Raw genomic sequence first — 18,029 nt, 5'->3', positions numbered from 1 at the left:
TAAAATCGAAAATTAAAAGAAATATAAATTATGAAGACCAGTGGCATGAACCTGATGGTGGTGTAAAATTTGGATGGGCACTGGAATCACTCTTTTCACCAATAGCAGCTTATCGGAATAGGGATATGCTATATAAGCTAATGGGGCAAACCAAAAGATTAGCTGCCACCACCAAAAAGGGGTTTAAGGATTTAAATTTACAATTGCAAGCCACTAGCAGGATGATTTTACAAAACCAAATGGCATTGGACTTATTGCTACTAAAAGAGCATGGGGTATGTGGATATTTAAATCAGAAAATTGATCGTTGTATCCATATTCCAAATGTAACAGTCGAGGTCGAACGAGATATATCTCAGCTAGAAGAAGTAGAGGATAGGACCCAGAAATTAGAACAACAAGCAGAACACAATTGGGTAGGGGAAGTGTTTAGTTCTATGGGGCTCCAGGTCTCTGGTTGGATTTCGTCAATAATTCAATATGTGATAATGCTGCTGATCTTAACCTTTGTTGTGCTCGGAGCTTACAAGTGTATGGCAAGGGATCGTTAGCAAAGAACGACTTCATACCTGGAGACTGATCAACGCGATGACAAGGAGTACCACGCCTCCTCTATCCCCTTCAGTAAATCGAGAAGACGGACTGAAGACTACTGGTTGAGCATCCTTGCAACTGGAAGATTGAAGGATGCTCAAAAGGGGGGATTTGTTGCATTTCAGACTAGCAAAAGTTTAGTAGAAGTAGTTCGGGTAAGGCTTAGAATTCTTAGTAGGCCATAGGCTGTGTGTTGTTAGAAACAGTTGTTAGGTAAGGGCAGTACAAAATACTGGAGAGGTAGGAACTTATCTCAGAATACATTCCAAGAGTAGGCTGCGGTAGAACATGTCATTATTCACAAGATGGATAGGTAGATCTTGGGGGAATACATTGTTTTTACCTAACAGAGTGAAGAGAATTTATGATCATAAAAAATGTTCAATTTAAACAAGGATTAATTTGTAAATAAATGATTGTTGGAGTGTAACGTCGACAAATATGTGTTGAATTAAGCAACCGTTGATATAGACTCTGTATAAACGCAACGATTTGTTAGCTCGGGGGACTCTGACTTTGGACATTAGTCCTCAGGCTCCCAGAGCCCTCAATAAAGCACCGCATAAAACGACTTCGGTTGTTTTGTGTTCTCTTTACGGGCAACAAGGGGAGCAGGTGGGGTCCCGGTTCCGGCAATGGCGATTCAGGGTCCCGGTGCCGGGGTCCCACTCTCCCCTCGCCCGCCAGGAGCTCTCCCAGCCCAGCGCTGGAGCCACCGGGCTGCTCCTCCTCACTCCCAGTATGATCCCAGTAGAACTCGCTCACCCAGGAGCTGCTCCCAGTATGATCCCAGTACAGCCCAGTCACTGCTGGCATTCCCCCCACCCGTCTCTGCGTTCCGACCGCTCCCGGCTCCATCCCGCCGCTCCCGCGGCTGCGCGGCTTCGGGAGCGGGGGAGGAGGAGGAGAGAGGGAGGAAGAGGCGGAGCGGCAGCCGGAAAAAGCCGGAGGAGAGGACGGGGAATCGCGGGGCTGTGGCGCTGCCTGAACTCGCAGCACCCCGAGAGCATCGGCCCCATCCTGCAGGTGCCCGGGCAGGGGGAGCTCGCCCCAAATATCCCGGGGCTCCCTGGGTTTGGGGTTTCTGGGGCGATGTTCGGAGCTGGCGGGGCTGCAAAGCCGAGCCGCAGCTGCCCTCGGGGGGACATCGGGGGGTCCCCGGGAGGTGTTTTTGGGGGGTCCCGGTGGGCGGTGGTGGCGGCAGAGCCCCGGCGGGGGGACACTGGTTTTGGGGAGCCCCGGGAGAGCCGCGGCTTCCCTGGGCGGGAGCGCAGAGAGAGGAGAGCCCCAGGAGCCCCAGCGGGGACCCCGAGAGGGGGGGACCCCTGGCAGTGCCGGCACCCGGCAATGGGGGTGCTGGGGCTGGAGGGGCGGCATGGCCGGGAAAGGGGTTCGGGGGTATCGGGGCCGCCAGGGACTGCTCCCAGCAGAAGCCCAGCTGCTCACACGCTGTGCTTCCTGCTTCAATGGTACTCCCAGGATGACCTCAGGTGAAGCGATATGTGGAATAAATAAATAGACTCCACAATTTGGAGTAGTTATGAAGTGGGTATGTATTGTCAGCGCTCGGCACAAGTGAGATAGCTCTCCAAGACTTGTGCCCTGAGCCTCTGTCTGACCCACTCCTTTATTCACAAAGGTGTTCCATATGCAGTACCTTACACGACTTTTCTATGCATATTCAACCCCTGGCCCTGCCGGTCCTTGCCTCTCATGCTAAATAGGTCCACACCCTTCTAGGCAGTTGTGGTTTGCCAGGACCACGTGGTGGTCCTGGAGGGGTCTCTGGTTGTCTCTTGAGGCTGAAGATCGTGGTCTTCATCATGGTTGAACTTTTGAATTTCTCTTCTTTGTGTGTGCGCTTTTGGTGCTTATCTGAGTACCGTCTGTCAGTCTCGGCATGCTTAGGGACAGAGGAGCCTCTTTATCTGAGTTCTTTGTATCTTCGGTCCTTTCTGGTATTGTTCTTTATGTAGGAAGCTTCAGAAATTTGCATTTTCTTATGCCCTTTTGTACCTTGGCAGAGGTTTCTTAAGTAAAAGGTTAAAATTCAACACATAACTGTACAAGCTAGAATATAAATGCTTAATTCATTTTGTTAACTTAAGTGAACTCCAAAAATCTGTTTCACAGGCACTCCCAGTATGAGCCTGCTCCCTTCAGCTCACTCCTTGTAGGATCCCTGTTGCTCCCAGTACGAGCCCAGGCACTCCCAGTCATTCTCCATTATGATGCAATTTGCCCCCATCACATTCCCAGTGGCTCCCAGTGTGGTCCCAGTCACCACCTGCATGTTCTCGGGCTCTCCCAGTATATCCCAATTGCCCTGAACATTCTCATAGTCATTGCCAGGCACTCCCAGTTACCTCAGCATGGCTCAGCTGCTCCCACTTTTATCCTAGTCACTGCCAGGACATCCCAGTTGTCACCAGCATGCATCCTGTCATTCCCAGTTGCTCCCAGTTCCTCCCAGTGTGTGTGAGTCCTTTCACACTCACTATAATCCCAGTATGATCCCAGTCACTTAGATTCTTATCCCAGTCACTCCCAGTCACTCCCAGTATGATGCTAGTGAGCCCCAGTGTGATCCCAGTTGCTCCCTGTCAATGCGTGACCTGTCAGCATGACCCCAGTAGCCTCCAGTATGATCCCTGTGACTCCCCCTGTGACTCCCAGTCTTTCCTAGTATATCCTAGTCACCCCCAGCATCTTCCCAATTACTCCTAGTCAATCCCAGTATGATTCAAGTCACCCTCTCTGTGATCCCAGTCTCACCCAGCATGGACCCAGCTGCTCCCACTGGGATCCCAGGATGATCCCAGTTGTCCCTAGAATAGTCCCAGTCCCTCTCAGCATGGTCCCACTCACTCCCAGCTGTTCCCAGCATGGTCCCAGCTGTTCCCACTGTGGTTCCAGTCTCCCCACTATGGTCACAGACACTCCCAGTATATCCCAGTTGGCTCAGTAAGGTTCTGGTTGACTCAGAATGATCCCAGTCTTTCCCAGCTACTCTCAGTTGCCTCCTGCATGATCCCAGTTTCTGTCTGTTGCCCAAAGTGTGGTGCCAGTTGCTGCCAGTATGATGCCAGTTGTGGCCTCAGTCTCCTCAGCATGTTTCTAGAACCTTCCAGTTAATCCCAGTTGCTCCCAATATATCCACATTTTCCTCCCACCATGGGCTCAGTAGCTCCCAGTAACCCCCAGTCAGGATCCATTCACACCTGCTGGAATCCCAGTGGCTCCCAGGATGATCCCAGACACATCCAGTCACCCCCAGTGGTTCCAGTCACCCCCACTATGGCCCCAGTCACTCCCAGATTCTCCTAGTATGGTTCCAGTCACCCCCACTATGGCCCCAGTCACTCCCAGTATGATTCCAGTCATGCCCAGAGTGACTCCCTGTCACTCCCAGTGTGGGCCCAGTTGCTCCCAATTGCCTCCAGCGTGGTTCCAGTCACAGCCAGCAGCTTTCCAGTCACTCCCAGTATGATCCCAGCCAGTTCCAGTAGGATCCCAGTATGACTCCATTATCATCCAGTGTAGTTCCAGTTACTCCCATCTAGCCCCACTGTGGTTTCAGTCTCTCTCCCAGGGTATCCCACTTGCTCCCAGCTTGTTCCCAGTCGTTCTCAGTTGTCCTCAGTTGCTTCCAGCCTGATCCCAGTTGCTTACAGCCACTCTCAGTCACCCTCAGTGCAGTCCCAGTTGCTCCAAAAAAGAACCAGTATGATGCCAGTCACTCACAGCATGGTCCCAGTCATGCCCATTTCCTCCAGTGTAGACCCAGTCACTCCCACTCTCTCCCAGTTGCCCCCAACATGGGGTCCCAGTTCTCCCACCCAGTATATCCCAGTTTCCTCCAGCCTGCATCCAGTTATTCCCAGTTCCTCCAGTTTGCTTGCAGCATAATCCCAGTTTCTCTCTGTTGCTCCCAGTAGCCCAAACTATGATCCCAGTTGCTCCCTTTCAACACCAATAGAAGCCCAGTAACCTCCAGTATGATCTTTGTCACGTGCCAGAACTCCCAGTATGGTCCCAGTATAATCCCAGTAACTTCCAGTCACTCCCAGTATGGTCGCAGTTTCCTCCATCTAGATCAACCCAGTCAGTCCCAGTATGATGCCATTTCCTCCCAGCATGCTCTCAGTTGCTCCCAGTCACCCCCAGTTATGGGGGATGATGTGCATGGTGTGTTCCCAGTCACTCTCAGACACTCCCAGTATTAGTCCAGTCCCTCCCAGTATGATCCAGAGATGACCCCAGTGTGCTCCCAGTCACTGCCAGTATGAACCAGTTGTGCCCCACATGGTTCCAGTTGCTCTCTTTCACCCTCACTTTTGTTCCAGTCACTGCCAGTCTCTCCCAGTGTACCCCAGCTCCTTCCAGCATATTCCCAGTCACTCCCAGTTACTTCCAGCATGATCCCATTTGCTCACAACCACTCCCAGTCAGCCTCAGTCTAGTGGCACTCACGGTGCCAGTATGATCCCAGTCACCTCCAGCATGATCCCAGTTCATCCCAGTATAAGCCCAGTTGCTTCTGATCACCCCCAGCATGCACCCAGTGACTCCCAGTTTCTCCCAGTTGCTCCTAGCATGATCCCAGTTGCTCACAGCTGCTCCTGGTCACTCTCTTCATGATCCCAATCACTCCCAGTATATCCCATTTGCCTCCAATATGGTCTCAGTTGCTTCCTGCAGGCTCCTACTCACTCCCAGTATGATCCCAGTATGATCCCAGTCTCCCTCAGTGTGATCACAGTGTCCCCAGCATGGGCCCAGCTTCTCCCAGTATGATCCCAGTATAATGTCAGTACCAATACTGTGACACTCACTCCCAGTGTGATCCCAGTATGATCCCAGTACAAACCAGTCCCTCCCAGTGATGCCACTCTTGGGATCCCCCAGCCCTTTCTGTGTTCCCCCCTCCTAATCTCCCAAGAGGAACCCCAAGGGCTGGCAGTGCCCAGGCAGGGTCCCCAGGCAGCCCCAGTTTGGATGTGCAGCCCCCAGTTTCCCCAGTTTGCCTCTCCTTTGGCCCGGGCCGGGTTCCCCCCTGGAACAGCGGCTGGGAGCAGCCGAGAGCCCCGCGCTGCCCATCCCGACCTGTCCCGGCGCCATCCCCGCTCCTGCCGCGGGCTGCCGGGGCTGCGGGAACGGGAACCGAGGGTGTCGCTGCTGCTGGGGGAGGAGGAGGAGGGAGGGAACGGCAGGGATGGAGGAGGAGAGCCAGAAGGGATGGAAGTAGGGGCAGGAGGTGGGCTTAGGGAGGAGGAGGAGGAGGAGGAGGAGGGCTGGAAGAGGAGGGACAAAGGAGGATCAGGGAAAGGAGAAGGAACCAGGAAGTCGAGCACTCCCTGAATTCACAGCCCCCCACCCATGGGAACATCATCCCACAGGTGAGCGGGGAGGGGGAGCCTGGCCCAGATATCCTGGGGGGTCCCTGGGTTGGGTTTTTTGGGGGGATGTGTGGAGAATGAAGAACCCCAAAGCTGAGTGGAAAAGGCCCCTTGGGGGAGCACTGAGGGGGGTCCCGGTGGTGGCTGCCGGCAGAGGCAGCCTGGAGGAGCAGAGCCCTGTGTCCCCCAGGAGCCCAAAGTGGGGAGCCCAGAGCCATTGGCGGGACGCTCAAGAGCCTGGAGAGGGGCAGGGGGTACTCCTTGGAGCCCCTGCAGCCCAGAGCAGAGAATAAGGGGAGAAGGGACCCTGGGACCCAAAAAACCCTGGCATCCCTCAGTGGGGAGATGGAAAAGGGGGGAACTTTTTGGATTCCTGGGACTCCCAGCAGCCTGGGGAGGGCGGGGACTGAGTAGACGGGGGACCCCATATCCAAGCATGATCCCCAGCAGCTGGGACAGGGGGGAACACCAAACACCAAAGGGGAGAGACCAGAGGCAGGGAACTCCTGGGAGGCATTTTCAGGGCTGAATCTTGGTGTTTGGAAGGTTTTTATAGACCCCATTGGACCAGTGACTTCTAGAGACGGACTTGGGTAGAGGAACCTTCATTCTCAACGTACTTATCCCTTGTCTTTCCCCAAACCAGGATTTCCCATTCCCAACCCTTGGCTGCATGGAGAAAGTGGCTGCAAGGAAGAGTAAGATGCCCCAGGACACCCAGGCAGGTGAGGAGGAAGTCAGTGCCCCTTTCCCTCTCTCTCCTGCTCCATCTCCCAGCCCAGCATAGTCCCCGGCAGGACAACCCCCCTGACGACACCATCCTGCCTGGGACGCACTGGGGGGAATCTCCTTCCCCTCCCCTCTGGCAGGGAGACAAATTCCATCCTCTCCTTGTCCTTCCTCCTGCAGACAAGGAGCTGATGATGGAGACCAGGGAGAACAATTTCCCTCAGCAGAGCCTTGTGGAAGAGGCCATTTTGAGCAGCTCCATGGCGCAGGAATCCAATGGGGAGGAAAAGCCCCAGAGATCCCACAGGAGGAGGGGCGGCAAACCCAACCCAGGGTGCTCTGAGGAGGAAAGACCCACCCTGTGCCAGGAAGGTGGACAAAGCTTCAGCCAGAGCTCACAGCGGGTGGCCCCTGAGCAGCTTCACGATGGGGAGAAACCCTACAAGTGCTTGGAGTGTGGGAAGAGCTTCAGGCAAAGCTCCAAACTGATCCGCCACCAGATGATCCACACTGGGGAATGGGCTTACGAGTGTGGGGAGTGTGGGAAGGGCTTCAGCTGCAGCTCAGAACTCATCAGGCACCAACGCATCCACACCGGGGAGAGGCCCTATGCGTGTCCCGAGTGTCAGAAGAGGTTTTACACGAGCTCCAGCCTCCTCCTGCATGAGCGGATTCACACGGATGAGAGGCCCTTCCGCTGCCCCGACTGTGGGAAGGGCTTCAAGTACAGCTCCTCCCTTGTCTCCCACCGGCGCATCCACACTGGGAAGAGAGGCCCTACAAGTGTGGGGAATGTGGGATGAGCTTCAGCTGCAGATCCTACTTGATCAGCCACCAGAGGATCCATACTGGGGAACAGCCCTATGAGTGTGGGGAATATGGGAAGAGCTTCAGTCAAAGGTGCCAACTGATCATCCACCAAATGAACCACACTGGGGAGAGACCCTACAAGTGTTCCAAGTGTGGGAAGAGCTTTAGCCAGAGCTCTACCTTGACCCAACACCAATGGAGGCACGGCTAAAGGAAGCCTTGTGAGTGCCCTGACTGCAGGAAGAGCTTTGTACCCTGTTCCAACTGCATCCTCCATGGGAGGACCCACATTGGTCAGAGCCCTGGTGATCCACATTCCCAGTGATATAGAGCTGTGTTTTTATATGTTTTACCACATTTGTATTATGTGTAAGTTCTTTCCATGTACCCCCCTGCTCTGTAATGACCCCCCCGGGTCTTCCCATCTCTCCCCATGGTTTGTTGTCCCTGAGAAATTGCCAAGTCACTGTGTTTACCCCCAGATGCCTGTCTGTCACTCGGTATCCCTTTCCCCCACCTGGAATCTTCTACCCGGGAAGCCGGGTGATAGGCAGACGACCTGGGACCCTCCACCTGTCCGCCCCCCATTGGATGTACTCCTGCACCCCACTGCCCTCAGACCCCCCCGTGGCGCTACCCCATTGGCTGCCCCAGTTTTCCCCTGTCCCGTACTTAATCCGCGGGCGCGGCACGTCCGCGGCTTTCTCCTGGCAGGCACCCGCGAGCCGCCGCCGCCCCGCTCGAGCAGCCCGCCGCTTCTTCTCGGCCGGCTCTGGCGTGCGCCGCTCCGCCCCGCCCACGGCTGCGGCCCGGCACAGACAAACACTGGCGCGGCAAGCCGCGGCCCCTTCGATTATTGCTCTCCCCGTTGGGTTGCAATAAAACGGAATTCTGCCCCCCGGAGAAAGACTCTCTCCTTTTATTCGCCGTGGGACTTGCTGCTTGCTCTCAGACCCACACAGCCCCGCCCAAAGCCCGCGAGGGCTCAGCGGGAGGAGCTGAAGATCTGCCCACGCTCCCCTTCCCCCCGGTGCCAGCTGGGATAAGGGGGGGAAAGAGAGCATACCGCAGTTGTGGTGCCCAACGTGGGGCTTGAGAGCATCAAGCACACGGACGAAGGACCACCAAGCCCCGAGAGACTGGTGGATTTAACCTTGTGGACGTTACAACACCTTCCGCAAGCTGAGGCTCCGTTTTAGCGAGCCAGGGCTTCCGGGAGGAGAGGACTGGTAGCTTCGGTTTGCACCGCCGGAGTTCGGTCCACTTATGGCGAAAACTTCACAGCTGGACTTTTCGTTTCCCCTTCGGACTTCGCTGGACCCGTGGTAAGTTACAGGGGTCCCCCAGGGCTGGGCACACCTTGCTCCTTTTGGGGTGGGTTTCTCTTTCTCCCACAAGGGGGCGATAAGATCGCACATTTTGTTCTCCCGCGGCAGGGAGCGTGTAAGGACAGGTTACTTGGCGTCTGTAAAGCGGTCTTCTATTTTCTGTTGTTATTTTCCCAGTTGTGAAGTTTGTGACACGTTTTAAAATCGGCAGGATGGGTGCTAAACTGTCAGTGTTGCAGAGGAGAATTTATGTTCAAAATATAGGAATTTTAGTTGGGGGAGAAAAAAGGTTTAAGAAATCAGATGTTAAACACTTCGCCCGGTGGCTTCTGCAGTCTTTCCAGGATATATCGCAGGCAAATTTATACCAAATTCAATTCTGGGACCGAGTTGGAAGGGAAATCGTCCGAAAAGAGGACCCTTCCCTCTCAATTTTCATTCATCTGGCACTCCAAATTAGAAATATTGTCAAAAATAACAGCGAAGGGAAGCCAGAGCCACACGAGGACGAATGCACCCCCAACCTAAAAATCCATAACCCCCTCTCCTCTCCCTCTCACCCCAGCCCGGGGATTCTCAGATGGGCATCCCGGCAGCCGCCGCAGGCAGATTCTGCCCCCTTTGTTAACCCCCGGGTTCCCTCGCAGGGCAGTGCTGGCATCGCCCTGCACTCTTCCTATCCCCAAAGCCCCTCTCTTTGTACAGCCCTGCCCCACAGTAGTAAAGTTGTAAGTTTTAAGACCCCAGATCCCTCTCCATGACTTCCCCGGACCTTTCCCAAAATGATTCCCTTTCCTACCCCAGGGCACAAGATGGAGGGGACCACATGGCATCCCCCACCCCTCGTGCTTTGTCTCCCAACAATCCCTTTCGCCCTACGGCCAACCCATTCCACCCCTGAGACTTCTCCACCCACGGCCACGAGCTGGGTGGGGGATGGGAGAAGCCATGTGGCCATCGGAGGTAGGTCCAGGGGTGGAGGGACTGGAACTGGGCTGGCCCCCTGCGGATGGAAGGGTGGAGAAAATCTGGGATGTCTCTGTTCCCCCAGAGTCTCTCTCTCCCAAGAGAGAAAAAGAGACGGCAGTAGTTTTATCAGCAGTTCACCGCGGGGAAGGAGAAGAGCGGGGGGGCCGCAAGGTGCCCAGCTGGGCTGTGGGAGCTGGAGCCTGGGCAGCAAGCCATCTCTGGGAGTCAGGACTTTTAACCCTTCCTGAGAAATGAAAGCTTTGTGAAATTTTTCTCCTCCTTGGTTTGAAAAGAGAGGAAGAGAGACAACCTGGGACCTGGGATGTTGGAAGGAGAAATTCTAAGTGAGAGGAAATGATAGAGTGGCTTTTGGCTGGACTTTTTCTTGTTAGCCACAGACTGAACTGATCTTCTCCTCCAAGAGAGACTGTATTTTAAGAAGATGCTGGTGAGCCAAAGAGACCATGCTTCCACTAAAAAAAAACAGAAGTAGAGCGAACAGAGAAAAATTAAAGAGGTTTGTAGTAGTGCCCCCTGTCTTCAAAGAAGAAGAAGAGAAGAAGATCTCTGTTCTTAGACCCTCGGCCCCAGGGGAAAATGGGGTGGACTGTTGGTCCCAAAAATGAAAAACTGAACTGTTGTTTTTTCCCCTCTTGGCAGGGCATCCTTGAAAGGAAAAATCCTAAAAAGCAGTCTGTCCATCCATGCATTGGTGGTGAGAGCACTGTGCATAGAAAGGAGAGGGTCACCACTGGCAAACATTTTTTCTCTGGGTGGTGCCATGTGGTGACATGGAAGCACAGGATGTGGCAGCTGTGTTTCTTAGGGGGTCTGTGGCACAGAAGAGACTCCTCTCTCCCTGCAGATGGATTAGGTGTTAATTATCTGGAGGGTGGAAACCTGATTAGGGTCCAGATTGTGTCTCACTGTAGTTTATTAGAGTTAAGTAGTGAGAAGAAGAATGCTTTAGAAAGTTTTCATTTTAAATTGTGTGTGTTTTCTTTCTTCTTTTTTTTCCCCTCTCTTTTATAGTAGCATAGTGGTAGTAGTTTAATAAAGTTTTTTTCCTTAATATTAAGCTTGGGCCTGCTTTGCTCTGTTCTCAATCACATTTCACAGCATTCAGTTGAGAAATTGCATTTTCATGAGGGGCACTGGCATTGTGCCAGTGTCAAACCATGACAGAGTGCTACCATTGGCAAGTGTTGCCACAGGGCCTCAAATGCTCACCCACCATCTGCCAGTGGTACGTAGCTTCATTGCTGACCCTCGTCCATGCAGCCACCGAGGGCGTGATCATCCAGCACTATATGGATGATATCTTGATTTGTGCTCCCAATGGCGATCTCCTTACACACGCGCTTAACCTGACAATCGATGCATTGATTGCTGCAGGGTTTGAGCTGTGAGAGGACAAAATTCAAAAGATGCCACCCTGGAAGTACCTGAGTTTGGAAATTACCAAGCAGACCATTGTTCCGCAAAAATTGGCCATCAAAAACAAAATTCGGACCCTAGCAGACGTCCAGCAGCTGTGCGGTTCTTTGAACTGGGTGAGGCCATGGCTAGGCATTACAAACAGAGACCTAGCCCCTCTTTTCGTTTTTTTGAAAGTGGGGGAGGAGCCGAGTTTTCCCAGGCAACTCACCCCAGCGGCTCAGGCAGCTTTGATTAAGGTCCAGGAGACAATGTCTGCCAGACAGGCCCACTGGTACGATCCGGACCTGCCCTTTAAATTCATCATATTGGGCAGACTGCCACCCCTCCATGGTGTTACATTTCAATGGACAGACACCCCAAAGAAGGGCAACGGCCAGGACCAAAGGGACCCACTCTCCATCATAGAATGGGTCTTCCTAAGTCACCATCAGTCCAAGAGAATGACAAGGCCACAGGAGTTAGTAGCAGAACTGATCCGCAAAGCAAGAGCGCGGATCCGAGAGTTAGCTGGATGTGACTTTGAATGCATTCACATTCCCATCAAATTGGAATCAGGCCAATTCACCAAAGCCATGCTAGAACACCTGTTACAGGAAAATGAATCTCTTCAGTTCTCTCTAGACAGCTACACAGGCAAAATTTAAGTTTTGAGACCCGCCCACAAAATTTTCGAATCAGAAATTCAATTTGCATTGTCCATCAAACGAATTCAGAGCAAAAAGCCACTCAAAGCGTTAACAGTTTTTACAGACGCATGCGGAAGTTCTCACAAGTCTGTGATAACTTGAAAAGACCCCCAGATGCAGCAGTGGGAGGCAGATATTGTTGAGGTGGAAGGTTCCCCTCAAATAGCTGAGTTGGCTGCTGTCGTTAGAGCCTTTGAGCGATTCTCTGAGCCTTTTAATTTGGTAACCGATTCGGCGTATGTCGCGGGCGTAGTGTCTAGAGCGCAGGATACGGTCCTGCAGGGTGTGTCCAACAAAGCCCTGCACAAGTTGCTCTTGAAACTGATTAAGCTAGTCTCCCACCGAGAGCAAACCTTTTACGTGATGCATATCAGGTCACATACCAACTTGCCAGGGTTTTTGACCGAGGGCAATCGGCGTGCCGACTCTCTCGCTGCCGCCCCGGCTCAGGTAGCACCGCTCCCAGATAAGTTCCAGCAAGCTAAAATCAGCCACCAATTTTACCACCAGAATGCGCCCGGGCTGGTCCGGCAATTCCACCTCACCCATGACCAGGCCAGAGCCATTGTGGCCACCTGCCCGTCCTGCAAGTCGCTCCCCCTACCATCGGTGAGCTCAGGGGCAAACCCTAGGGGTCTAAAGTCCTGCGAAGTGTGGCAGATGGATGTTACTCACATCCATTCCTTTGGGAGGATGAAGTACGTCCATGTCTCCGTAGACACTTTCTCTGGGGCAGTCTTTGCTTCTGCCCACGGAGGGGAGAAGGCCAAAGACATTGAAAAGCATTTAATACAGGCCTTCGCTATGCTGGGCGTCCCAAAATTCATAAAAACAGATAATGCCCCTGGGAACACAACCAAGGAGTTTGCCAGCTTCCTGCAGCAATGGGGAATAGAGCATAAAACTGGCATCGCATATTCCCCGATGGGTCAAGCCGTGGTGGAGCGGATTCATCAGAGTCTCAAACGTATGCTGAAACAACGACACCAACTATGAAAGTTGAGTCCCCCCCAAGTTCGACTCGCACGAGCCCTCTTCACACTAAATTTCTTAAATTGTTCTTTTGAAAACCTCAACCCACCAATCACCAGGCACTTTGGCAACCACGAGCAGAGCAAGGTCAGGGAAAAACTGCCAGTGCTCATCAAAAATCCGGAGACTTGGCAGCTGGAAGGGCCCCATGAGTTAGTCACCTGGGGACAGGGATACGCTTGCGTGTCCACGCCCTCAGGCCTGAGATGGGTCCCGTCCAAATTTGTCCGGCCATATATCCCCGAACACCAGACTGACAAGAAAAAGGATCTTCAGGTGAGGCATGCAGCTCTCTGCAGACGGAGAAAGTCTCCTCCTTTCCTTTTCAATTCAACACCTTCTCTCTCAGAGTCTTCCCTTTCACCATCCAGTTCCCTAGACTCACTCTTCCCTTTTGATTTAGACCTCCCCTCCCTAGAATGCTAATCAATGCTCCAGTTGTTTTTCAGATGTAAGCTTCATCCCTCAGGCAAGTGACTGGCTAAGATCGCTTTGAAGGATGAAGTCTTACACGTTGAATCCAATCCACTTCAGAAACGGGACTTACGTTGCTGTTAACACTCGTTGTTCTTATTATAAGTTTTAGTAATGTTAAAAGGTTTAAAGGCCATCAACTCCACCGTGCACATTGACCACACCGTCTTCACCGCCCCATCCGAGCTGACACCGCTCGACGCGAACATCCAGAAAAGAACCAAGAAAGACACCCAGAGGACATTGGGTTCAACGATGGGGAACAGGACTGCAAATCTCCCATTTATGTTATTTTCCGTTCTTTTCTTTTTAAAAAATAGAAAAAGGAGGTGTGGAGTTGTGTTATTATATGTTTTACCACATTTGTATTATGTATAAGTTCGTTCCATGTACCCCCACGCTCTGTAACGACCCCCCGGGTTTTCCCATGTCTCCCCGCGGTTTGTTTTCTCCGAGAAGTGCAAAGTCAGACGCCTGTCAGTCACTCAGGATCCCTTCCCCCCCACCTAGAATCTTCTGCCCGGGACACTGAGGGATAGGCAGATGACCTGGGACCCTCCACCTGTCCGCCCCCCATTGGATGTACCCCTGCACCCCACTGCCCTCAGACGCCCCGTGGCGTTACCTCATTGGCTGCCCCAGGTTTTCCCTGTTCAGTACTTAATCCACGGGCGGGGAAAGCCCAGGGCTTTTCCCCTGGCTGGCCGCTAAGTGCTGCCGCCGCCCCACCGCTGCCCCGCCGCCACCGCTCCGTCTGTGCAGCCCGCCGCCTCCTCTCAGCCAGCTCCGGAGCGCGCCGCCCTGCCCCGCTCAGCAGAGCGGCACAGACAAACATCGGCGCAGCAAGCCGTGGCCCCTTCGGTTTTTGCTTTCCCAGCCGGGTTGCAATAAACCGGAATTCTGCCCCCGGGAGAAAAGTCTCTCTCCTTTTATTCGCCGTGGGACTCGCCGCTTGCTCTCAGACTCACGCAGCCCCGACCGGAGCCCACAAGGGCTCGGCAGGAAGAACGGAAGCTGCCCGCGCTCCCCTTTCCCCTCGGAGCTAGCTGGGACAAGGCGGGGGAAAGAGAGCATGCCGCAGTGATCTGCATCTCGTCCGGGGAGGCACGGCCAATGCCACCCCTAAGGGAGGATAACAGTGTCCGGCAGGGCACTCGGGGCGGCTCGGCCGCTGCCATCCCCAAGGGAGAAGGTTTGGGGAATCTGCGGGGAAAAAGGAAGGGGGGGCTTCGCAGAAGCCGAGAGGGAAATCTAGAGGAGAGGGGCCCAACGCGGCTGGAAGCCGACGAAATGCGTGGATGTGAAGGGCCTCTCTTAGCATGTTAACAATTCTCCCATAGCTGATGTGTCACCGTTTACAATTCTGTCCCATTGGTGTCCTTTCGACCCTCCCCCGCCCCCATTGCCTAGAATAGGGAGGAGAGGGTAGAAAAGGCGGCTTTCCGAGAAAGAGGAGCTTTCCAGTATGAGTTACCCCAAAGAAGACCAAGCGAGTTTGCGTCCTCATCGGAAAAGAAAAAGATTCCTGGCTGCCAGGGACATGCAAGCCTACAGCCCCCGTCTGGGCGTGGACAGTGGTTAAAACTCAAAAGAAAAAAAAAGGTAGCCCAGCCACCCGCCAGGAATCCAACCCTGCTCAGACCCACTTACCCTCCGGGCTCGGGCGGTGAAATCTCTATCTCTCTCCTTGGTGATGGAAAATCACACTGAACTGAAGACGTTTTCTTCTGCGGTTTGGCTCTTCTAGAAGCCTGGGTGTTCCTGTTAACCAGGGCTCATCTCTGAAACCCTGGTTTCGGCCACTGTCAGCCTCTAGTAGTCTCTATGCATGTGTGGTCGCCTGATGCACCGTTCTCGGGGCTCAGGCTCAACCGCGAGCCACTGCCAAACCTCCCTCTTCTGTCTTCGGGTAAGCCTGCCCCTGCAAACCCCTGAAGCCTGGCACCCCTGCGGCGCGGCTCTGCTGCTGGCGGGGGCAGAGAGCGCAGCGGCGCAGACAGAAGAGTGTCCAGAAGCTTCAGTTTTGTTTTCCGCCCGACGAATCAGCTCTGCTTAGTGTGGGGCAGAGCTCTCAGGATGGCAGCCTTCCTCTCTCCCTCTTTCACAAGACGAAGGAAAGAACCTTCCTCTGCTACCATTTGTTGCCTTGCAAAGCCAGACTGGGTGGGTGCCGGCCAACGCGCGAGAGGAGCAGGGGGAGTCGGCCGCCGCTTTCCCCTGGTCTCTGCAGGCTCAGTCTCAGCGCAGGGACAGACAGATGGCAGACACGGGACTCGGGTGCATACACGTGTTTATTGTGGGTGCGTGCTTCCCGAGACAACCGGGGCACCGGCAGGGTATCTGATATATCCCCCGAACTGGGGGAGGGTGTGGAAACAGAACCGTGGCCAATGAGGATAAGGCGGGGGTGGGGAAACCTCCCCAAGAAAGCAGGAGACCCTGGGGACAGGGCAGGGATGGGAAAGGTTGGGGGGAGGGTGGAGGGAGCAGACCGCGTGGCGAGGGGGAGGGGGAAGGCAGGGTCGCAGCACAAAAGGGCACCGCATGGTGGTGGGGGCTGGGAGGAGAAGGAATGGAGGGGGAAAGAAAAAAAATTACAACTCCCACACTGGTGTGTGCCTCAAATGAGGATATACTTACCCACGTGCTTGACCTAACGACCAGTGCGTTGATTGCTGCAGGGTTTGAGCTCCAGGCAAAGATTCAACAGATGCCACCCTGGAAGTACCTGGGTCTTGAAGGAGGAAAGAAGACCATTGTGCCTCAGAAATTTGCTTTCAAAAATAGTGTCTGTACCTTGGCAGATGTTCAACAACTGTGCGGGTCCTTAAACTGGGTAGGACTGTGGCTGGGTATTACCATCAAAGACCTAGCCCCCTTTTTCAATTTGTTGGAAGGGGGAGAGGGGCCTAGTTCCACCCGGACCCTTACCCAGGAGGCAAGCGCTCTTCTAGAGAAAGTTCAGGAACAGATAACTGCCAGGCAGGCCCACCGCTATCAACCGAGCCTGCCCTTTAGGTTTATCATATTAGGGAAACTGCCACACCTACATGGGGTGATCTTTCAATGGGACCAAAATATCAAGGGAAAGAACCAGGGCAAAAGGGACCCTCTCCTGATCATAGAGTGGGTTTTCCTCAGCCATCACTGGTCCAAAAGAATGACAAAGCCACAAGAACTGGTGGCCGAACTTATCAGCAAAGCACATATGCGGATCCGGGAGTTAGCAGGATGCGATTTTTACATCATTCATATAACCGTACAATTGAATATGGGCCAAATGACAAAAGCAATGTCAGAGCACCAGCTTCAGGCAAACGAAACACTGCAGTTTGCATTGGACAGCTACGCTGGCCAGATTTCACTCCATCGGACGGCCCACAAAATTTTCAATTTGGACATCCAATTTTCATTATCGTGAAAGAGGGTCTAGAGTAGAACCCCATTTGAAGCTCTGACCATTTTTACAGATGTATCCAGGACATCCCACGAGTCAGTAATGACTTGGAAAGATCCTCAAACTCAGCTGTGGGAGGCAGATGTTGGTGAGGTAGAATGATTGCCTCATGTAGCTGAGTTGGCCGCTGTTGTCAGCGCATTTGAAAAGTTCCCCGAACCATTTAATTTGATTACTGATTCGGCATATGTAGCTGGTGTAGTGTCCTGAGTTGAAGATGCAGTACTGCAGGAGGTATCTAACATTGCACTTTATGAATTGCTCTCCAAATTAGTTGATATTGTCTCACACCGAGAGCAACCTTTTTATGTAATGCATGTCAGGTTGCACACAGACCTGCCGGGGTTCATCGTGGAGGGCAATCGTCGAGCTGATGCCCTTGCTGCACCAGACCAGATGACCCCACTCGCTGATGTGTTCGGGCAGGCAAATATAAGCCATCAGATGTTCCATCAAAATGCACCCGGCCTTGTATGGCAATTTCACCTGACCCCCGAACAGGCTCAAGCCATTGTGGAAACGTGTTTCGCATGTCAACAACATCAAATGCCGGTGCTGAGCACAGGGGCAAACCCCCGAGGATTACACAGTTGTGAGGTGTGGCAGATGGATATCACCAAAATCTCTTCATTTGGCAGACTCAAAACTATACATGTTTCTGTGGACACCTTCTCTGGCACAGTCTATGCCTCAGCCCACGCAGGGGAGAGGGCACTTGACACAAAAAAACATCTTATACAAGCCTTCTCCACGTTGGGGGTCCCCAAGGTCATTAAGACGGACAACGGACCCGTGTACACATCCAGGGAGTTCCAGAGCTTCCTGCAGCAATGGGGAGTGGGACATAAGACCGGCATCCCCCAATCCCCTATGGGCCAAGCTGTGGTTGAGAGGACCCACCAGAGTCTAAAAAGAATTTTACTTCACCAGCAACAGACAATGAAGGGGGAAGCCCCTCAAATCCATCTTGCCAAGGCGTTGTTTACATTGAACTTTCTAAATTGTGCTTTTGAAATCCTGAATCCCCCCATCATTAGGCACTTTAAAGACAATCACCAGTTGGAGTTGAAAGAAAAACCCCCAGTCCTCATCAAGGACCCGGAGACCTGGA

General features: G+C 53.3%; 1 pseudogene; it reads left to right on the top strand.

Annotated features, from left to right (window-relative positions):
• The first annotated feature begins 1,501 nt into the window (after window positions 1-1,501).
• Window positions 1,502-10,907, top strand: LOC115498350 (uncharacterized; annotated as a pseudogene).
• The last annotated feature ends 7,122 nt before the right edge of the window (window positions 10,908-18,029 follow it).

This window comes from Taeniopygia guttata, chromosome 32 (assembly GCF_048771995.1).
Source record: "Taeniopygia guttata chromosome 32, bTaeGut7.mat, whole genome shotgun sequence".
NCBI classification, from domain to species: Eukaryota; Metazoa; Chordata; class Aves; order Passeriformes; family Estrildidae; genus Taeniopygia; species Taeniopygia guttata.
This window is presented reverse-complemented; position numbering and strand designations above follow the sequence as displayed.